This window comes from Acinonyx jubatus, chromosome B4, assembly GCF_027475565.1.
Source record: "Acinonyx jubatus isolate Ajub_Pintada_27869175 chromosome B4, VMU_Ajub_asm_v1.0, whole genome shotgun sequence".
NCBI classification, from domain to species: Eukaryota; Metazoa; Chordata; class Mammalia; order Carnivora; family Felidae; genus Acinonyx; species Acinonyx jubatus.
In genome coordinates this window covers 64541488-64566249 of record NC_069387.1, presented here as the reverse complement: position 1 = coordinate 64566249, position 24762 = coordinate 64541488, and the positions used below count along the sequence as shown (strand labels likewise).

The 24762-nt window shown below is 36.8% G+C and overlaps 1 pseudogene; it reads right to left on the bottom strand.

The window, feature by feature from the left end:
- Positions 1–3039: 3039 nt before the first annotated feature.
- On the bottom strand, positions 3040–4007 carry LOC106977419 (40S ribosomal protein S6-like; annotated as a pseudogene).
- Positions 4008–24762: the final 20755 nt, after the last annotated feature.

Here is a 24762-nt window from a genome sequence, read left to right as displayed (position 1 = left end):
AAAATATTAGGAAAGAGTGTCATAAAATGTGTCTGTACACTTGAAATACTGAACATACTAACTTGAAATAATATGACATATTCAATAATATTTGGGGAAAATGTGGTGCTATGCACTGTTGGCTATATACTCTACAGCCATTCTTCCCTCCCCAGGATTTCTTTCTTGCTGACTTACCTCCCATTAGAGCAGCTAAAAATATTGAACAGTCACCTTGCTTGCTTCCATTGCAGTAGGACATCAGAATGTGACTCAGTCCTGGCCACTGGAATCTGAGGGAGAAATCTGACTCAGTCTCTGGGATATAATTTCTTCCTTAAAATAAACACAGGAGAAAAACTTCCTCTGCTCGTGGACATTGTCACTCCATGCCCTTCCAGAAAATGTAACAACCATCTTACAACTATAAAGTGATAAGCCTAAAGACTGTCAATGAAAAAATAGTTTAAGTAACTCAAATAGAGTTCAGATACTTTATTCATCTGGTAAGTATGAGGGAGCATCTGAAGTGTGGCTAACTCCCTAAGCCAATGTGGGGTAGTTTTGTGGACTCAGAAGAAGAGATATGGGTCCTGGTGCTTTGGGTCAGGTAGCAGTTTTCACTGGATTGATTGGAGATTCTCCTCCTCCTCCTCCTCCTCCTCCTCCTCCTCTTCCTCCTCCTCCTCCTCCTCCTCTTCCTCCTCCTCCTTCTCCTCCTCCTCCTTCTCCTCCTCCTCCCTACTCCTCCTCCTCCCTCCTCCTTCCTCTTCCTCCTCCACCTCCTCCTCCTCTTCTTCTCTTCTTTATTGCCTTTTCATTGGAATCATTGATGAAATCCAAGAAGAGTGCTTTTGAGAGCTATTTTTATAAGCCTTGAAGTTTCTCTATTACTTAATTTTAAGGAGAGAGAAGGAAGGAACTAGCTAACTAAATACATAAATAGAAAGTGAAAGAAAGAGGAGGAAAAGAGCAAGAAGACAAAAGATTTTGCTCTATTATATCTACTTTAATCCTTTTACAAGATCAAGCAATACACCAAAGATGGTGAAGTAGAACAATGAGTCCTGGTGACACTGCTTCATAACTGAGCTAACACTGGAGTCAGAAAAAGCCTTAAAAGGATACATTTGATTAGCCTCACTAAGGATAATCGCCCTTTCTGAAAATTAACTGATTTGGGATGCTAATTACATTTACAAAATCTCTTCACAGCAGTAACTAGATTCTTGTTGAAGAATAAATGGAAGAAGATGAATGTATGTCAGGGGATAGGAATCTTGAGGGTCATCTTATAATTCTACTGTATGAAGCAGTAAAATTTTGGAAGGAATTTTAGTATACTATATAGCAACCTAGGTGTTCAGAATATATTTTTATTATACACATTTATTATGAAAGTTATCAAGCCTCCAGCAAAGTTACAAGATGTTGCTAAATAGTCGTGTACTCACCACGTAGACCTCCCATTAACAATTGTTATATCAACATTTATAATTTATATAAATGATAAGACATTTTTGTCAATATCTATCTGTCCTTTTATCTATCCATTAATTCATCTTATTTTCAATGAATTTCAAAGGAACTTGAAGGCATCAACATATTCCTTAAATATTTCAACGTGTAAATTGTTAACTAGAATTCAATATTTGTTAGGGTTTTCTTTTGATATAAAATTTGCATACAATGAAATACACAAACCTTAACTGTACCATTTGCTATGGAGTTTTTTTTCTAATTTCTCTCCCCCAAGTTTATGGAGGCTTCATTTACATATAAAATTTAGCTAGTTTAAGTGTGCAGTTTGAGGTGTTTTGAGAAATGTAAGCCTCACCACAACTAAGATACAGAGCATTCCATCATCCCAAAACATTCCTTCTTGCTCTTTTGCAGTTAATCCTTTCCCCTCACCCTGACCCCAGGCAATTACTCAAAAAATATTTTAACCAAAATAGCCAATAGTTATATGGCAAACATAATAAAAGTCCATAAACAAACAATACATTAAAAAAGATTAACAAAAATAAAAAGGCCAACCAAAAAGAAGACAAAATGGACAGATATGAAATTTATAAGAAACATCTAATTAAACAGTGAGAAGATACTCAGTCTTCTTAGTAGGCAGGAAAATAAAAGTTCAAACAATAATAAAGTGTCACTTTTTAACCTATCACAATGTAAAAACAAAGTCAGTTGTATTTCTAATGTTGAGAAGGGGGAAGTGGTAAAATATCAATTGTTATAGGTCTCTGATAAAATAATCAATCTGGCGATAGCCATTAAAATTAAATCTACTGGCTAAGATGGCCTTAATATTTCCCTCAGTTTGACCCTTATAGACAGGCTTCTTCCTATCTCCTGGTCCCTGACCTCCTTCTTACCATGGCCCTTACAGAATCCGGATAGCCTACACCACTGAGGTTCCTCCTCTCTTAGAGAGGATTTACTTTAGAAAATCTCTCTTAGAGCACTTACTTTAGAAAGCTAGTAACTGTAAATTCTTTCTCCATCCCTTTGAGACGTGAGTCCTTTCAAAAGTCTTTTGCCAATTTCACAACCCAGGCCTATCTTTCTCAAGGACCTGGGAGTCATCCTTTTGAAATGTACTTATCTAGGAAGATAATACCCTCATCCCCTAATGTCTGGGGGGTGGTAGGAGCCTAAATTCAGTGAATGCCTTGCTTCAAGTTGTAAAACTGTGTCCTGTCAGGAAAGTAGGAAGACTGTTTACTTTTCCTTTGGGTAAAGCTAATTAGCCAACAAAGATGGCCTGTGATTTCTTTAGTCTAATCCCAGCTCTTGAAAACTCACTTTGTTTCAGTAGAATTGAGATAACTTAGTTATGTTCTGTCTCCCCTATTGCAATAGCCTTGAATAAAGTTTTCAGCATCCGATTAACTTTGTCCAGTGCAGTTTTTGCTTTGACAGTACACACAGTCTTCAATCTGGCATTCCCATCCCACTGCAGAGTCTGTCCCTTAAAAACAAAAGCATGGAATTTAATTAACAATGGTTGCCTTGGAATGAATGGAAGAGGATGATAGAAAATAAAGAAAAAGCTATTTATAGAACCATGTTTCTACTGAAAGAGCATATGTAATATGGTCTTTTTTTTTCTTTTTGATGTCTGATCTTATTTATTTGTTACTCTTAGAAAATCTCATTTTTGACTGGACTCAGGCTTAGAGGTAGAAGCTCTCAGATACCACCTCCATCTCTTGACAATCTGTTCCTGGCATCTTTCCTTGGCTTCTTTCATTTTCTTTGCCAAAAAGTTTAGCATATTCTGCAACCCCTTCCTTATTTTTATTAGTATGCTGTTTCTTCATAGCAATACACTGATGTTTGTGTCGGAGGACACATGAAGAAACAAGATGCTGAATCTTGGGCATTTTGGTTCTAGGTTTCTTGCCTTCTTAGTTTAGGGGCTTTCTCGCAACATACTGGTGGACATCTCTTCGTTAGAAAAGTTTGCAGATTCCTTTCATTCTTTTGGGCCCCAGGTGGCAAGGCACAGTAGTATTAGTGACTCCAGAAATATCCTTCTCACCCCCCCTTTTTTTTTTACAATAACCAAATTGAGAACTCTGAGATTGGCATCCACAATGCAACCCCAAACAGATCTGTACTTTCTTTCTCTAGTTTTCCTTAGTCGGTAGCAGGAATGCCCCTTACTCAGCAGCAGGGGGACATGACCAGGGGTCAAGACACCCTGCTTCATGGGGAAGGCTTGCTTGTCATTGCCACCACTTATTTGGACCACATAACCCTTCCATTTTTCATCCAGAGCATCAGCAGCAACTTCTGTGGCCATACCCTTGTTATAAAAGGTATGAGGTTTGTGTTCATCATCCACTTCTATGAGCTTTTGGCAGCCAGTAGCTGAGCAAGAGATGTTCAGCTTCATCCTAAAGCAGTAAGCTTCATCCTTACTGCCTTTGAGGTACCACAAAAAAAGAGCAATATGATCTTTTTTATATAAACTTGTATCTGATGCTGGAAAGAATGTTGAAAAATAAATTGAACGTTCATTAAAATAAAAATAAAGTAAAATAATGAAATATAACTTGACTGCCACTCCCCATGGATTTAAATGATTGTTCAGTGCTTCTGCTTTTGAAGTGTTTTTTTACTATAATTTATCATAGGGCTTTTCACATTAAATAATATTACTTTACTTATGTGTCTGTTTCCCTCATTAGCATAGAACATCCTTCTAAGCAGAGAGTATGTCATTTATTTGACTATCTCAAGCACTTAACACAAAATATAAAATATGTTAAATGGTCAAAATGTTATTGGATTTGAATGAAGTTTATACCACAATAATTTTGGGAAAATATATGAGGACATGAGAGGAATAAGGAGATAAAATAATATCTTTAGAACGTGGTGGAACTGGAGAATTTTTTCAGCATATTGAAGTTGCCTGTACTATAGGGCATAATAATACCTTTTATTCAGTTTAACAAACTTCAAATTTGGATGTGTGAGCCCTACTATTCTTTGTCTAAGACATATCCAGGCAACCAAGTTCAGGCCCCTACTCAGGGAATTAATGGTCTCATGGGCATAAAAACATTGACAAAGTAAGCCTAATAAGTGCAATACTAGAAGTAGCTATCAGGATATTGCATTAAAATGAAATAACACATGTGCAAACACTCTATAAGATCTATAGAATCCTATGTGTTTTAGGCTTTTCACAGTATTATAGTCAGTTGTATATATTTCTAATCTCCTCTGTTAAAATATAAATGTGACTAGCCAGTCACTGTGTCTTAATTCTGTTTCCTCTTCCATGACTAGCACAGTTTCCTTGTGTAGGAGGCATTCCAAAATTCTCTGTTAACTGAAGGCACAGATGAACACATAAGTGAATTAATGAATGATTGCCTTTCATTGAGCAGTGGTTTTCAAATAGTAATGTATATCAGATAAGCCTGCAGAGATTTTGATTTAGTTGATCTGGTAGTAAGGGCCAAGAAATCTATGTTTAGCACTTAAGTTAATTCTGATGTAGCTGGCATGCAGACCATCCAGTGAGAAGTTCTGGCAAAGAGTGTAGAGTTTTGGCCCACTTCATTATCTTCTTTTGTTTTGAAAGCAAAGATATAGTCAAAATTTTGTCCTTCCAGGGCTGAGCCTTCATCAGCCTTACAGGTAGAACTTTAAAAAAGCATAGCTGATTTATGTGTCAGAGAGAAATTACAGTCTGCTTCTATCTTTCATCTAGAAGCAAAGAAATCAAGGTTTAGATTCTGTCCTCCTTTTTAAGGCACCAATATTTTAATGCAGTTAAAAATCTAATAAGGGGAGGGGCCAAGATGGAGAAACAGCATGGAAGTTTTTTTTGCATCTCTCATCCCTGAAATGCAACCAGATTAACACTAAGCCATCTTGCACACCTAGAAAACTGATTTGAGGATTAACACAACAATCTGCACAACTTGAACCACAGAACTTGGCAGGTACGCAGCACAGAGAGGTGAACTGGGGGAGAGAGAAGCCGTGGAGAGCAGGGAGCTGGTTTTGCTTGCAGAGAGAGGACAGAGATGGGGGGCAGGTGGAGAATACAGGAAACACACCCCCCCCAAAAGCAGCAGGGGAGAAAAAGAAAAAGTGGAAACAGTCACAAGGGTCTGAACAAAAAAGGGAGAAAGGAGAAAGGAGAGAGTTTAAATTCCATTAAGACTCTATAAACAGGGACAGTGCAGAGTCCGAAACTCCACAGCTGGATACCTGGCGGTGCTCTGGTGGGAAGGGCGAATCCCCAAGAGCAGAAAGTGAGGTCTGAGGGGTCTACAGGCCACAAGGTGAGTGGCGGTTCCCCTGCTGGGATGACATTTGATAGAGGCTGTGCAGCCACCCCATCCACAAAGGTACCAGTGGATCCCAGAAAACAACCACATTCACTGGTGTTGGAACAAGGGTGTTAAAGGTTAAGCCTGGTGTGTGTTGTGATTTACGATAATCCCTGAAACACTGCTGATACAAGGTTGCATGAACTTTCGCTAGGGTGGGCTGGCACCCAGCCAGGGTCTCTGGGCATCGGCAGCAGCACAGTCCCGAGAACGTTCCTGGAGGCAGGCCGGCACCAGCCATTGCTCACCAACACCCTCCCCCAGAGGGTCTGAGCGGGTCAAACCCCCAGTCCCTCAGAAGTGAGGGACATCTCACAGCCGCATCTGAGATAGAACTCAGGAGGGAGGTGCCACCTGGCAACTTGATGGATTGGTCATGGACAGTGTAAAAGCGGGGAGAGGAAGAAAGCCAGAGACAAAGGGGGTGCTTGATTGCTGGTCGGGGAGAGCACAGAGTTCTGACACTAGAGACTGGGTATCTAGGTGATGCCATTTTCACCCCTCCAGTGCATGCACATGCACCCCTATAGGAGCCACAACAATCCACCCCAGGAAGCTAAGCAGCGCCATCTAGTGAAGATTGGAGCCATTACACTAAGCCTTGCCCAACTGAGCCCAACTGTTCCGCTCTTGAGGAACATGACAAGTCTCTCTGCCTACTTAGTTTATGGACTATAAAGTGCTTCATGGTTTGACTTCTACAGGAAACTGGATGTAATTTCAATTGTATTTCATTCTGTTTGCTGGTCCTTTCATTCAATTTTTTTTCCTTTTCTTTTCTTATTCTTAAATACAGAAAAAGAAAAAAAATATTTTTATTTTCCATTGTTATTAAAAAGATTTTTCTTTAATATTTTTTCTACCATAGTTTTTACTTTTTTATAAGTTTTTAAAATTCTATTTTACTTTCATCATTTAATTTTATTCTATTGTATTCATTTTTTCAAATTTTCAAATGTTTTCCTTTCCCCCCTTTTTCCCCCTTTATTTCTTTTATTATCTTTACTTTTTTCTCCAATCTATCAAGCTTCTTTCAACAACCAGACCAAAACACACCTAGAATCTGACATTCTTGATATGATTTCTTTGTGTTGTTTTTAATTTTTTAATTGTGTGTGTGTGTGTGTGTTTACTCTATTGACTCCTTTTCTTCCTTCACAATGATGAAAGAAGGAATTCACCCCAAAAGAAAGAGCAAAAAGAAATGACAGCCAGGGACTTAATCAACACAGATACAAGCAAGATGTCTGAACCATAAACTGGAATCACAGTAATAAGAATACCAGCTGGGGTTGAAAATAGATTAGAATCCCTTTCTGCAGAGATAAGAGAAGTAAAAGCTAGTCAGGATGAAATAAAAAATGCTATAACTGAGCTGCAATCTCAAAAGGTGCCATGACAGCAAGGATGGATGAGGCAGAGCAGTGAATGGATGATATAGAGGACAAACTTACAGAGAATAATGAAGCAGAAAAAAGGAGGGAGTCTAAGGCAAAAGATCATGAAATAAGAATTAGAGAACTCAGTGACTCATTAAAAAGGAATAACATTGGAATCATAGGGGTCCCAGAGGAGGAAGAGAGAGAAAAAGGGGTAGAAAACTTATGGTAGCATATCATAGTGGAAAACTTTCCTAACCTGGGGAAAGACACAGACATCAAAATCTAGGAAGCACAGAGAAATCACATTAGCTTCAATAAAAAAATGACCATCAACAAGGCATATCATAGTCAAATTCAGAAAATGCTCAGGCAAGGAGAGAATCATGAAAGCAGCAAGGGAAAAAACTCCTTAACCTACAAGGGAAGACAGGTCAGATTCGCAGCAGACCTATCCACAGAAACTTGGCAGGCCAGAAAGGAGTGGCATGATATATTCAGTGTGCTCAATCGGAAACATATGCAGCCAAGAATTCTTTATCCAGTAAGGCTATCACTGAAAATAGAAGGAGAGACAAAAAGTTTTCCAGGCCAACAAAAATTAAAGGAGTTTGTGACCACTAAACCAGCCCTGTAAGAAATTTTAAGGGGGATTCTCTGAGGGGAGAAAAGATGAAAAAAAAAAAAAGACCAAAAGCAACAAAGACTAGAAAGGACCAGAGTACACCATCAGAAACCCCAACTCTATGGGCAACAAAATGGAAATAAATTCATATCTTTCAGTACTCACTCTCAATGTCAATGGTCTAAATGCTCCAATCAAAATACAGAGGGTAACAGAAAGGATAACAAAACAAGATCTATCTATATGCTGTTTACAAGAGACCCATTTTAGATCTAACGACACCTAAAGATTGAAAATAAGGGGATGGAGAACCATCTATCATGCTAATGGTTGCCAAAAGAAAGCTGGAGTAGCCACACTTATGTCATACAATCTAGATTTTAAAATAAAGACTGTAAAAAGAGATGTAGAAGGGCATTATATCATAATCAAGGGGTCTTTCCACCAAGAAGACCTAACAATTGTAAACCTTTATGCTCCAAACAGGAATTCACCCAAATATATAAATCAATTAATCATAAACATAAAGAAACTCATTGATAATAACACCATAATAGTAGGGGACTTCAACATGCCACTTACAACAATGGACAGATCATCTAAACAGAAAATCAACAGGGAAACAATGGCTTTGAATGACACACTGGACTGGATGGACTTAACAGATATATTCAGAACATTTCATCCTAAAGCAGCAGAATACACATTCTTCTCAAGTGCACATGGCACATTCTCCAGAATCGATCACATACTAGGACACAAATCAGCCCTCAACAAATACAAAAAGATGGAGATAATACCGTGCATAATTTTAGACCACAATGCTATGAAACTCGAAATCAACCAGAAGAAAAATTTTGGAAAGATAAATATTTGGAGTCTAAGGAAAATCCTACTAAAGAATGTGGGCAAAACAAGAAGTTAAAGAGAAGATTAAAAAGTACATGGAAGCCAATGGAAATGATAACAAACCAGCCCAAAACCTCTGGTACATAGCAAAGATGGTCATAAGAGGGAAGTATATAGCAATCCAGGCCTTCCTAAAGAAGGATGAAGGTCTCAGATACACCACCTAGATTTACACCTCAAAGAGGTGGAAAAGGAACAGCAAATAAAACCCAAAACCAGCAGAAGACCGGAAATAATAAAGATCAGACAGAAACCAATGCTATCGAACAAACAAACAAACAAAAACAAACAAACAAACAAACAAACAAACAGTAGGACAGATCAATGAAACTAGGAGCTGGCTCTTGGAAAGAATTAGCAAAATTGACAAACCCCGAGCCAGTTTGAACAAAAAGAAAAATGAAAGGACCCAAGTAAATAAAATCAAGAATGAAAGAGGACAGATCACAACTAACCCTGCAGAAATACAACCAATAATAAGAGAATATTATGAGCAATTATATGCCAATAAATGGGTAATCTGGAAGAAATGGACAAATTCCTAGAAACATATAAACTACCAAAACTGAAATAGGAAGAAATAGAAAATTTGAACAGACCAATCCATCCAAATCGGCCAGGAGGAAGTCAAGCTTTCATTCTTTGCAGATGACATGATACTCTATACGGAAAACTCAAAGGACCCCACCGAAAAACTTCCAGAACGGATCCATGAATTCAGCAAAGTTGCAAGATATAAAATTGATGTGCAGAAATCAGTTGCATTCCTATACACCAACAATGAAGCAACAGAAAGAGAAATCAAGGAATCAATCCCATTTACAATTGCACCCAAACCAATAAAATACCTAGGAATAAACCTAACCAAAGAGGTGAAAAATCTATACACTAAAAACTATAGAAACCTTATGAAAGAAATTGAAGAAGACACGAGGAAATGGAAAAACATTCCATCCTCTTGGATTGGAAGAACAAACATTGTTAAAATGTCAATACAACCCAAAGCAATCTACATATTCAATGCAATCCCTATCAAAATAACACGAGCATTCTTCACAGAGCTAGAACAAACAGTCCTAAAATTTGGATGGAATCAGAAAAGACCCCAAATTGCCAAAGCAATCTTGAAAAAGAAAACCAAAGCAGGAGGCATCACAATCCCGGACATCAAGACATATTACAAACCTGTAATCATCATGACAGTATGGTACTGGCACAAGAACAGACACTCGGATCAATGGAACAGAATAGAGAACCCTGAAATGGACCCGCAAATGTATGGCCAACTAATTTTGCCAAAGCAGGAAAGAATATCCAATGGAATAAAGACAGTCTCTTTAGCAAGTGGTGCTGGGAACTTGGACAGTGACATGCAGAAGAATGAACCTGGACCACTTTCTTACACCATACACAAAAGTAAACTCAAAATGGATGTAAGACCTAGAGGTAAGACAGGAAGCCATCAAAATCCTCGAGGAGAAAGCAGGGAAAAACCTCTTTGATCTTGGGCACATGCACTTCTTACTCAACATGTCTCTGGAGGCAAGAGAAACAAAAGAAAAACTATTTGAATCTCATCAAAATAAAAATCTTCTGCACAGTGAAGGAAACAATCAGCAAAATTAAAAGGCAACCGACAGAATGGGAGAAGATATTTGCAAACGACATATCATGCAAAGGGTTAATATCCAAAATTTATAAAGAACTTATCAAACTCAACACCCAAAGAACAAATAATCCAGTGAAGAAATGGGCAAAAGACATGAATAGACACTTCTCCAAGGAAGATATCCAGATAGCCAACTGACACATGAAAAAATGCTCATCACTCATCATCAGGGAAATACAAGTAAAAACCACAAGGAGATACCACCTCACCTCTGTCAGAATGGCTAACATTAACAATTCAGGCAACCACAGATGTTGGTGAGGATGCAGAGAAAGAGGATCACTTTTGCATTGCTGGTGGGAATGCAAACTGGTGCAGCCACTCTGCAAAACCGTATGCACGTTCCTCAAATATTAAAAGTAGATCTACCCTATGACCCAGCAATTGCACTACTAGGTATTTACCCAAGGGATATAGGTGTGCTATTTTGAATGGGCACATGCACCCCAATGTTTATAGCAGCACTATCGACAATAGCCAAAGTATGGAAAGAGCCCAAATGTCCATCAACAGATGAATGAATAAAGAAGGTGGTGTGTGTGTGTGTATACACACACACTGGAGTATTACTTGGCAATCAATCAAAAAGAATGAAATCTTGCCATTTGCAACTACGTGCATGGAACTGGAGGATATTATGCTAAGCAAAATTAGTCAGAGAAAGACAAATATCATATGACTTCCCTCATATGAGGAATTTAAGATACTCAACAGGTGAACATAAGGGAAGGGAAGCAAAAATAAAATAAAAACAGGGAGGGGGACAAAACATTAGAGACTTTGAAGTATAGGGAACAAACAGAGGGTTGCTGGAGGGGTTGGGGGAGGGGTATGGGCCAATGGGAAAGGGGCATTAAAGAATATACTCCTGAAATCATTGTTGCACTGTATGCTAACTAACTTAGGTGTAAATTAAACAATAAGTAAATAAACTTAAAAAAATAAAAGAAAAGCAAAAATAATCAGGAGTCAACAGTGCCCTAGCTCCTCCACTCTTTTTCTCCAGTTGTAACTGCCCAATTGGAGTACATCTACAATATATGTTGGTACGTTCTACAAATCATGTGTAATGTATATTCTGAACTTTAGAAAATAATTGATTCTATAGCCTTCTAGATTACCAAAGATCTCAGAGCCTCAAACCATATTATAACATAGGTTCTGACACCAAAGGTAAAGATTATTTTATGTTTTACAGAGGGGAATGTCAGTTTTGATAGCTGTATTCGCTAGCTACATTTTCTGGTTTCAGCTTTTCCAGCTCTTGTTAAATAAAGGCTATCTAACTTGGTTTTGCCATCTCACCATTTAATATGGTGATTTGAATTTCTTTTTAGCTACTTATTTAGGCTGTATACTACACAGTTAATGGAATTTGTCTGCCAGTTTCACACTGGGAGCTTTTGAAGAAATAAGCTAATTTGAATTTTACTTTTTATATCCTCCTGGAAACCGGAGAAAAATATCAGTCTAGAGCCCAAAAGAAGGTGCTCCCCCTAAAAACCTGGAAACCTAAAGAGCCCATTTTGTAAGGGAAAATCAATAAGGAATACCCCCACCCACATCTGCACTCTTAAGAGACTGCTGGGTAAAGCAACCCTCTTGAACCTTAAAGCTTAACAGAGGCAAAAGAAAAACTGCTGAACCAGATTAGTCCTCATCTGACTTTACAGCACAGATTTCTTCCTGATGTGATCCAAAATCCCAGGTTGAAAATTTAGAGTAAGCTGGAAGTTACTTTGACCATGGTCTTGCTAGAAGCCAAGCCAATTGTTCTCTCAAGCAAGCAACCTTCATTTCAGGCCATCAAAATTTTCCCATGGACCAATATTAAGAGGCATATTGAGTCATTTTGTCCACTTTGGACAAAGTGTGGAATGGCATGGGAATTCAACCTTATGAGTAACATTTTTCTTCCACTTAAATAAATAATGGTGATTATGTGCGATCTCAATTCACTCTACATCATGACTCACAAAGTAACCATTGACTAAATGAAAAAAATAAACTTTTCTACCAAGGGATATTACTAACAAACAGGAAAAAAATATCATGGACTTAACTCTCATGTACATACCACATGTATATTATATAAACTTTACATATCAAGGATTTCCCATCTAAAAATTAAATTATCTGCTGGGAAATCATGAAATAATTTGATGATCCATGTTGAATGACTCACAATACTGAGATGCTGTTCTATTATTTAATAAACGTATTTTGTGTGTGGTTTGTTTTGCTTTGCCTTGGCTATTGTTATTTATAATTTTTTAGACTAGTTTTCAAGCTTCTCTCCAAGAGTATAATTGGGTCATTTTTGCTATAAAAGTACGATTTTGAATGATGCTTCCAGTTTGTGTTGCTTCACTCAAAATTCATTCAATTTATAGTAAAAATTGGTAATTGAATTTTTCCTCAAAAAGTCAATTGTTTATCAAAGTAGTAACTACACTTATTTTTAAATTGATAGAAAGCCTTCAATTCTAATTATTGTAGACAAAATGTTATATTTTTCAGCTTTTTAGAGACTAAGGCAAAAGGATAATTAGTCTAATACAATCTAGGTTTAATTGTCATTATTTATTATATTCAACTTTTACTTTTCCAGCTGTTTGTAATAATCCCTCACAATCCCAGACTTGCTTGTGCTTGTACATACAAACTCATATTTTTTTATTTTTAACAGGGCTGTTTAATATTGCTTCTGACATTAATTTTTGTTTCTGTCAGAGCACATGGTTACCCATTTTTTCTGGCCTTACTTGCAAATAGATATAGTCAGGTAACTAATTTCTGCCTAATGGCACATGAGCAAGTATAATGTATAATTTGGGGGGACGTGTCCTTTAAATGAAGTTACTCTCTTTCCTCCCATGCCCCGCCCACCTCCTCTATCACACTCTGGGAGCCAGAATTGAGACATTATGGTGATAAGTCACTTTTCACCGTAATGATGAGGATGACAACCTACGAAATGGGGAAGCTCTCCAGAGAGAACCTGGGCCCTCAGATGACCTCACAGGCAGAGCTTTCATACCTTCCTGGAATGTTTGACCAGGTAAGAATTTTACAGAAAAGAGGAAAAAAACCCTTTTAACTCTATGTAAGTCAATGCCATTTGTTTTCATTTAAAAGAGCAGAGTCAATATCCTAATATACAATTTGTCTATTTATGTTATTATTTTAACATTTTTATTTCTATGAGCAACTCTCAAGCCATTAATCTATTATCTCCATTGACGATATAACACAACACTTAATTATAAGAAAAAAATCAAATTTAACAAAATACTACAAAATAGGCAAGTGAGATAAAAATACACAGTTGTATTTTTATACAAGGACACACTTGTATATAGTATTCATTATAAGACACTGAAGATTCCAACTGTACTTGCTTTATTGTGCATAAATAATCTTTATTCATGAAAATCACATATAAAGGGCTTCCAAAAAAGGCATAATTACTGTTATATATTTCAAGTTTGTGACATGTGTGTGAATACAATATCTATAATATTTTTTTTCCTTTGAAAACTGCCACTCTTTTCCAAACCTTTGACTGATGGTTAGGAACTAGCATAATTTGAGGACCACGCTTTGAAAAGCACTGGTCTATGATTTTTAGGTTGAGTTTCTGTTTGTGAATTTCGATTGCATAGTTGATTTACTTTATTCATACTTAGATAATGAGTGATTATCAAATATTTGTGGCAATTATGACATTTAAAAGCAAACTGAGAAAATATGTATCTGATAAAGGAAGGGATCTAGTGGACAATTTCTTTATAATTTTCCATATTTACTGAGACTGAAATCTGACATCTGACAGCCAACTATACAGGGCAGATATTTATCTTCAGGCAACAGAATTTAAAAGTTTTGAATGTGCATGTCGTCGGATAGGATCACATTCTCTTGTTCTGTTATGTGCTTATCTACTCCCTATATCCAACTTGGATTCTCCATGATGTATGTTACCATTCTGGCCCTTAAAGTCAGAATTTGGGATACCTGATCTCTACTATGTGTATACATTATGTGTGAGTGTCAGAGCTTGGGATATATTCGTGTGTGTGTGTGTGTGTGTGTGCACACGCGCGCGCGCAGGAAGCAGGGAGAGGGAGGAGAGTGAGAAAGAGAATTGGAGAAAGAGACAGAAAGAGGCCAGAAATCACATAAGTGCCTGCACCTGGCAGCCACCACACCCTGGAGGAAAATACAGTAAAAGCTTAGTTTGTGAGCATAATTCATTCTGGAAACATGCTTGTAATCCAAAGCACTTGTATATCAACGTGAATTCCCCACAAGAAATAATGGAAACTCCGGTGATTCGTTCCGCAACCCAAAAGTATTTATATAAAAATGATTACAATTCTGTAATATAATACAAAATAATAAAGAAAATACAAAACATAAAGAAAAATAAATTAACCTGCATTTACCTTTGAAAACCTTCGTGGCTGGTGTGAGGGAGAAAAAGGAGGAAAGTTATTGTGTAGGACAATTTCCACTATCACTAATGAAATCACTGCTATCTATTGGCTCAATGTAATCTTTTTCTTCTACAACTTTAACAAGGAAACTATCCAATGACCCCGAATGAAGCAAAGCATTCCTAAGCTTACTCTTGTAGGGAAAAGCAAAGACTGTCCATAGGTGCCTTGAAGTGACAAAAAATACACTAGTGCCAGTTGTGGGCACCTTCCAACATTCTGAAAAATCACTGATTTCTGCCCAACACCGTGGCCCAAGACCAAGTATCCAATCATGGGAGAAGATCACCCACAACTATGCAGCGAGAGAGAGAGAGAGAGAAAGAGGGAGAGAGAAAGAGGGAGAGAGAGAAGAACCATTGGCTCAGTTGTGATCACACAACATTCAGTGTCATATTGTCACATACTACTTGTATTGCAAGACATCGTTGGTTTATCAAGTTAAAATTTATTGGAAATGCTTGATTATCTTGTGAAACACTTGCAGAACAAGTTATTCACAATTCAAGTAACTATATTTGCTTTCTCTGTCATTTTCATGTACAATACAGAGTTGCAAAAGTTCCAAGCTGCCTCAAAACATTATTTCTGTTGTTTTTTATTTCTACTCATAGATGGAGAAAGCCAAGTTGGTGCAGTATGAATATAAACCAGTGAGGGCACATACCAATAGAGCTTTGTGGATATAAGCAGTATTTAATCTCCTTTAATTCTAGTGTGCCTAGGTGGCTCAGTCAGTTAAGTGTCTGACTTAGGCTCGCGTCATGACCTCACAGTTTGCTAGCTCAAGCCCTGCGTCAGGTTCTGCAGTGACAGCTCAGAGCCTGGAGCCTGCTTCAGATTCTGTGTCTCCCCCCCTCTGTCTCTGCACTGTCCCGCTTATTCTCTCTCTCTCAAAAATAGACTTTAAAAACTAAATAAAAATAATAAAACTATTAATCTCCTTTAATTCATCTCACTGTCCAGTGAGGCTAGGGGTTATTTAAGGTAGCCTGTAAAGGCAAAAGAGAACAATGAGTTTCTGTAAAGCATGACAATGGTTTTTGCTTTGGAAGCCAGTGATAGGCAAAGCTGGTGTGTATTCAGGACTTACAATGAGTTGGATTCTAGTGGTGTAATCAAAGAAGCAACAGACATGCAAGGAATCATTAATATGATCCACTACTGAGATTATGAAAAGAAAAACTGGCCTCCAAAGGACTTAAAGAACTCGTTTTCTGTCTAGACTTTTGCACAAGATGTGATGGCAGGGCCAAAGGATTTACCAAAGGTAAATGCACAAGGTAAATAGGGCTCTATTCTCAATTCCTAATACTGGCAAGAAACCATTACTCTTCTACTTAGTATAAATAATATGACTTCTTTTACATTTAGGTCATGTAGTCATACTTCCTGCATCCTTCAATACTGCTATCATTTACAAGCCCACCACCAAAACTGTTTTCATCTATTCATCAAAGACTTTGGAATCTCAGTTAATGTTGTTCATTTCTGTTCTCAAATTCTATTGGTAGTCTAGTGGTTAATTATCTATCCATACTCTAAGTTCATAGTTCTGTGACTCCAAAAGCATTCACCTCCACTTTACCATAGTAGCTTATGCTCATAGACACACTCTTGCCATCACTAACATCCATTTTATATTTCAAAAGTGAAAAATGACCATATTTATGGTCATATCACTTTCTTATTCCAATTTGACTCCAACAAATCCTATGATCTTCATTCCTCTATTGTCTTCTCAACACTTAGGTCTCTGCCCCTTATTCTATCTAATCTGGACCACACAACCCACCACTCCAACCAGTCTAGTGCCAGTGCCCTGAGGGCCTTTGCCTCCTAGCTGGATCCCACCCTTCAAGCCTTCCTCTGTCTTCCTCTGCCCAGGCTTCCAAACAATATTGGAAAAAGATCAAGACTATAAATGCTGCAAATGATCTGATTCCCATTTAAGCTCAGCTTTGCCTTTAGTATTGCTTAACAGTATGTTTATGTGTCCCTAAGAAGGTGCTTCTGTGATTGCTTAAAACAAATATTTCAAATATTCATCATTCTCTGCAATTTCCTAATTCCAACATACTGCCTCCCTAATGTATCCAAAATGAATACATATTACTTTATAGTTACAAAAACTATTCTACAAAAGGGATATTTGTGCATGTGGTATTTTCTCCAAGGTCCTTCATGCCGGCAAATATGTAGTTTTCATAAGGAAATAGTTTTTGAATGTAGATGGGGAGTTAGCCATTGTTCCCTCATCTGAGATTTCCCCAGAGAAGACTAACCTGTTTAGTCCTTCGGTATATTGAAGATTCAATTATATCTTTACTCCAGAGAAATGTTTGTTTATTGAAGTATCTCAGGGTCTACCAGACCCAGTAGCTCACAGTTAACAATGTGTTATTGTCTTAGTTTGCTTTCTATTAATTATTTCTTATATATTCACTATGGAAAGAGGGAGCCAATTTTCATCTATCACTTTAATAACCACAGTGCATATGTACGCAGAATAAAAGATAACAAAATTAATCATACTCTCTTTCCTTGTTTGGCATCTACTTTTGCAGCAAGAAAGAGAAAGTTATTAAGCAAATTTAAATAAAAGTGAAATTTTCTTTTTTATTGGAAACAGACAAAGGATTCAATTGTGAGAAGTTTAGTCAGACAACAGGGGAAGTAAATTAATCAAATGACAATTCCCTCCAGGATTATTTTCTTCCTTGGGGGCTACTTGTTATCTCATCCCTGTTAAATGTCTGTTTCTGTTTCTAAGAAACAGAAGAAGTATAATAGTATCATTTAAGTAAATTAAAGATACACGAACATAAAGTAGCAGCAGTCATTTTCCAATAACATAATCACATAAAAAGATGAATGTTTAAGAAATTAAGATTATTGTCCATGGTGGTGAGAAGATTAAGCATGAAGAATGGAGATGAAAGAAAATCAAGCAATCAGGCAAGAGAGGGAACTTTCCCCACCTAAAGATTAATACGTGCCATAAACCAAGGAGCATAATGAACTCATTTCTCCATCTGATGTCAAATAAACTAATAACAAAAGTAGAAAAACAAAGAAGTGGAGGTGTGACTTACACACATTACTAAGCTATTTCCAGGAGAGCCTAGGACATACATGTTTAGAGGCTTGCTTTGAAGTTCCTGTGGAACATTCATGTGATCTGTTTGCCCCATTCCTTTTTCTTTCTGAGATGGAGAGATCTCTTCTAACCTTTTTAGTTAATCCATTTTATTTTTAGTTAATCCCTTTGCCTTTGTCCTTTCTTTCCCTCATTTATCAGTTCTATTAAAGCCTCGTAACTATGGCTGGTTCCATTAATCACCAAGTTTGGAATTTGAACCACACATAAAACTATAACTGCTAAATTTTGAAACACATTTACCTCAAGGATTTTAGGTAAAACTATTATAGACCTATAACTACTCAGTGAATTGAATCTTTTATCATTATGTAGTGACCTTTTTGATGCCTATCTTGTCTTAGAATATAGCCACCCCAGATTTCTTCTGGCTACTATTTACCATGTATATCATTTTCTATTCTTTCAGACTTTCCCAAGTTTTTTTTCTATTAAAAAAATGTTTATTTATTTATCTTTGAGAGAGGAGTGTGAGTAGGGGAGGGGCAGAGAGAGGGAGACAGAGAATCCTAAGCAGCCTCCTGCCATGGCAAAGCCTGATGTGGGGCTTGCACTCAAGAACCATGAGGTCATTACCTGAGCCAAAGTTGGACACTCAACTGACTGAGCCACCCAGGCCCCACCCCCATTTTTTAAAACTGTGTCTTTTATAGACAAGATAGATCAGGATTTTTTTTTTAATGTCCAATCTGAAAATTTCATGTCTTTTAACTGGCTAAAGTCTATTTACACATATTGTAATTTTAATTTTACAAATAATTCAATTACTAATTACATTTAATTTATTAGTAACTAAAGTATTATTATTTTGTTACTTACGATCATCGATTTATTAAATTTAATTATTATTAATTTAATTACTAGATTTTACTTCCATTCTTGAAAAAAATACTACTGTATTAGTCAGGGCTGAAAATCACAACTGACTTCAAGTTAAAGTTTTGTCTTCTTCTAATCAGGTAATCTCTTGTTTAGCTAAATGTCTTGACAAGCTGCATATACAAAAAAGTTCAGATCTCAAAGCATGATTTGCAAAAACAGTGTAAGTCAGAGATATTTTGCTGTTCTGAAAAATTAGGGGATGATAACGGAAATGGGATGAGGAAGAAAGAGAAAGAAGAGACACATTGGGCTCTGAAAATGTTCTGGCATGTGAGGGTGCTACATTTTATTTAATGTCAGGAGGAAAGGCCTAACTGTAGAGATAAACTTCTTTTTTTTTAATTTTTTAATGTTTTTATTTATTTTTGAGAGAGAGATAGAGCGAGTGGGAGAGGGGCAGAGAGTGAGGGAGTCACAGAATATGAAGCAGGCTCCAGGCTCTGAGCTGTCAGCACAGAGCCCGACGTGGGGCTCGAACTCACAAGCTGTGAGATCATGACCTGAGCCGAAGTTGGGTGCTCAACCAACTGAGCCACCTAGGCACTCTAAGAGATAAACTTCTTTTAAAGGAATGAGGAAGCTGGCTATCAAGGAACTAGAGGGAAGAGCATTTTGAGCATAGAAAATAGCAAATGCAAAGTCTAAAGGGGGGGGGAATGTACTTGGGATCTTCAAGAAACAACATATAGGCCAGTGAAACTGGGGTCGGCAAGTGATGGGATGAGGATTCAGAGACTGTCAAAGAAGTAACCGGGAATCTGATCACATAGGGGTTTAGTGGCTGTTGGCTTCTATGCTTAGTGAGCTAAAAGCCATTGGAGAATTTTGAGCAGAAAAGCGACAGGTTATGTTTCGACAGGATCAATCTGGTTGCTGGTTGAGAATAGACTGAAAACAAAGGCAGGAAGCCCAGCAAGAGGTCTTGGAACAGAGTGGCAGAAGCAATGTTTGGAAACGGACACAGTTCAAACATATTCAGAAAGTAGAGCTCATAGGATTTGCTAATGGACCAAAAATGGAGTTGGAGTTTCCATATGCAAAATTTCATGTATTCTTTGAGTTCTGGAATGTGTATGCATATACATACATGTGTGTGTGTGTATATATATATATATATATACACACACACACACATATATATGTATATACATGTATATATATATATATGTATACACACACACACACACAGACACACATACACCTATATATTCCACATCTGGGTTAATATGAATAAGGCAGAACAGCAGCAGCATGGGAAGTTGAAATGAGACAAAAAAAAAAAAATCCATGGAAGAGAAAACACAAGAGGTGGCCAAGAAAAGGGAAGGTTTTAGGATTCACTGAAATGCCATAGAGGATATAGGGCTTCTCAAAGAATGTGAGATGGGGATTATAAATTTTATTTATAGTATCAAAGAACACTGTGACTTCAGTGGATATTTATAGCTTATATATGAGAACTTTCTAGTAACAGCCTAGTATATATGTGGGTAACTTAAATCTGAATGGTTTTTGCCACAGCATGGATAAATATTTGTATTTTCATTTTTTTTAGAAAAGAAAAACTAAGTTGCAAATACCATTTATAAGTCATTCATTACTGAATCCAAATATATATTCAAATGTTCTCCTCAGACTTTTATCTTTAATGCTCTGCAATCCTTTTCATCCTGTATTCTTAATGCATGAATTATGTATTTTACAATATGATTCTGCTACAGCCTCCTGTTTATTTGAAAAAAATGAAAAAATAACAACAGCAGTAATAATTTGAAACACAAATATAATACTTGCATCTATCAACAAATGCCTTCTGAGATACTATGGTGTTCTTCTACTGAATGGAAAATAGTATAATAAAAAAATTAGTCCAAGGATTTTGAAAGGAGTGCAAGTCCATAAAATTTTAATAGGCATTTCAACTAGTTAATTTAAAATAAGGCCATGAATTAAGAGTAAGAACAACTGAGTCCATTCTCCCCTCTCCCCCACTTCCCACCAAATAAGTTTGTTTTTATTAAACTGTTGGCACAATTTTACCCCAAGGCTCCTCCTAATGAAATCCTCTTCTGCCAAGGTTTCTTTTCTAAACAGACAATCTGTTCTCTCTGTGATGATAATGAGAGGCCACCCTGTTGGAGGTTGGCTAGAAACGTTATTTATTCTCACACAGAAGGTTGACTAGTCTTCTTCGGAAACACCATGATGTCTCAAATTACAAAGTGCCAGACCTGGCTCCAAAAATTCATTTACCATTTCCCAGCTCTTCAAAGCTCCACATCCCACTGTCCTGAACTTGCTGTATAGATTCATCTGGCAATGATATCACTTGCCAAATTGATTTTTTTAATCAATTCACTAACTTATTAATCACATTGAAAATTCTGCCAATCTTTAATGAACCACTTGATTCCTTATATCAAAGGCATATTTCTTTATTATTATCATCTGTTCCCTCTGCTTCCTCTGTTCCCAACATGTATCTGCACATTGTGGCTGAACCTACCCTATCTCCACCCCCACATCCTCTATTATTTCTTTTTTTTTTTTAATTTTTTTCAACGTTTATTTATTTTTGGGACAGAGAGAGACAGAGCATGAACGGGGGAGGGGCAGAGAGAGAGGTAGGCACAGAATCGGAAACAGGCTCCAGGCTCTGAGCCATCAGCCCAGATCCTGACGCGGGGCTCAAACTCCCGGACCGCGAGATCGTGACCTGGCTGAAGTCGGACGCTTAACTGCGCCACCCAGGCGCCCCTTCCTCTATTATTTCTAACAAATTCTTCACTTGAGAAAAGGATTAGGGTTTGTGCTAAGAAGTATGAGAAGGTAGGGAGTCTTTCTGAGCACTCTCACAATTGTGATTCGTATATATCTGTGTTATTATTTGATTATGTCTTTCTCCTTCTGTTGTCTCTGTGCCCCAGAAGGACAGAGACCATGGTTTTGATCACCACTGAATCTCCAGTACTTAGTACCAATGTCTGGCATTTGCTAGGCACATAATAAATATATTAGTCAAACAAATTAATGAGTAATAAAATGAACACAAGGCACCTACATCATTGCGGGGGAAATCTTTGAGAAATGCAGAAGGAAAAAGACCAGACATTATTTCTTGCTGTACTGCCTTCCTCCTTTCCTACCAGGGTGGTGTAATGAACCAAGGTTTGCCTTCATCTGGAGATGAAATCCAAGAAAGCATGAAATTAGGCCCTGTCTAGGTACATTTAGCTATGCTTTGGCCTTAAGGGGATTTAATTGGGCCTTCATTCCCAGGCATTTATTATCTGAGAAGAGCAGAAAGATATTGTGAGCAGACATTTTGGTTAGTAGTAAACAATGGACATTATGCAGGTCAAGTATTCCTGCATGCACTGGGAAAACTGAACATGTGATCAGGTATCAGATGAAAGTAAAAATTCATTGTAGATAACAAGAACTAACATCTCAAAACACTGTAATGTTACGCCTGATTGGCATTATATCCAACCTAATGTCTTCCTCAGCTAACAACTTCTCTTGGTGCTTTGCCAAATTCATTTTATTCATTTTAGAATTCTAAGGTTAAAACCTTATTCCTACATGAGGATATATGTTCCAATTAGCATTTTGCTATTGGTATAACCACAGAGTTTTATTTATCTTTTCAAAACAGCAGCTCTTACTTTTGTTGATCTTTTCTATTGTTTTTGTAGTCTCTATTTCGTTTATTTCAGTTGTAATTTGTATTATTTCCTTCCTTCTGCTAAATTTGGTCTTAGTTCATCCTACTTTTTCTACTTTCTTGAGGTATAAAGTAGGTTATTTGAGATCTCTCTTTTTTTCTTGATGTAGAAATTGTTTTATTACTGTGAACCTTCCTTTTATAACTGCCTTTGTTATATCCCATAAGTTTTGTCATGTTATATTTCCATTTTTGTTCATCTCAAGATATTTTTTTTATTTCTCTTTTGATTTCTTCTCTATCAACTGGTTGTCCAGGAGTATTTTGTTTAATTTCCACGTATTTGTGAATTACCCAATTGTCCACCTACTGTTGATTTTTAGTTTCATACCATTTTGGTTAGAAAAGATACTTTATATTTCAATTGTCTTAATTTTATTACCTCTTTTTGTGTGTCCTAACATATGATCTATCCTGGTGAATGTTCCATGTCCACCTGAGAAATGTGTATTTTGTTGCTTTTGGATAGAATATTCTACATATGGCTTCTAGGTCCATTTAGACTACAGTGTTCTTGAAATCTATTTCTTCACTGATTTTCTGTCTAGATGATCTATTCAATGTTGAAATTGGGGTGTTAGTCTCTTATTATTGTATTGATGTTTATTTCTCCCTTCAGATCTATTAGTATTCGCATTATATACGTAGGGGCTCCAGTGTTGGGTGCATATATCCTTATGATTGTTATAATGTACTATTGAACTGACCCCTTTAACTCTTGTGACAATTTTTTACTTAGTCTCTTTTATCTAATACACTTTGTCTTTTGGTTATCACTCACATGGAATAATTTTTCCTAACCCCTTTGTTTTCAGTCTATGTGTGTCATGAACGCTGAGGTGAGAGCTGAGTCTCTTATAGTCAGCATATAGTTGGTTCTTTTTTTTTTTTTTTAAATCCATGTGGCACTCTATGTCTTTTGATCGGGGTTTAGTCTATTTATATTTAAAGTAATTGTTGATAGGTGAATATTTATTACTGTCATTTTGTTAACTGTTTTCTCACTGTTTTTAGTTCCTTTTATTTTTTTTCCCCCTCTCTTGCTATCTTTTTGTGATTTGGTGATTTTTCTACAGGGATGTGCCTGTGGTATCCTCTTTATATTTTGGGTATCTGCTACAGGTTTTAATGTGAGTTTACCGTGAGTCTTACATAAAATATTTTGTAGTTACAACATTTTACTTTTAAGCTAGCATTTGAACTTTGATGATATACAAAGCTATACTTTTACTTCTCACATACATGCTTTATGTTATCAGTGTCACAATTTACATTTTTTTATATTGTCTATCCATTACAACTGTAGTTAGGGTTATTTTTAATGTTTCTGTTTTTTTAATTTTTACAATGGATTTGAAATTGACTTGTGCACCACCATTTCAGTATTAACATCTTCTGATATACTATTGGCTCTGTTTCTCTGGGGAACCCTGACTAATACAAGTCAATACCCCTAAAACAAAAGTGCTTACTTAGGCCTGTGTAATAGAGCAGGGTAACATTTCAACAAGAGGCATCACTGGTCTCTTAATTATGATTATCACACCAGCAAGCAGGATAACATTTCAGCAAAAGTACACACAAAGGTCCTCAGGTAAGAAAAAATCTCCAAGAATGAGGAAGTGAAAGGAGGCCAGTGTGATTGAAGTTTGGTGGGTGAAGGAGAAAGCGAACCAAGCCAGGCAGAAGATAAGGCATAATAAGGAATTTCATTTTTTTAAAGATTAAACAAGTGGTTTTAGCTGAGAAATAAAATAATTCTGGAGTTCATTAAAAGGAATGAGAGGAAGGCAAGTCAGATATAAAGGGTATCAAAGTATAATAATAATAAGTTAATGGTAAAGAAAAGGGAAAAAAGAGGTAGTAAAGTATCTGAAATGCTAGAGAAAGATTACAATAATCTTATTGTCTTTTGGTTATTACTCACACGAAATATTTTTTCCCAACCCCTTCACTTGCAGCTATGTTTGTCATGAAAGCTGAGAGCTGAGTCGCTTACAATAATCTTTGTGTAATCTTTCTCTAGCTTTTTGTGCCAAAGGGATCCACTTTTGTTCTGTCACCTT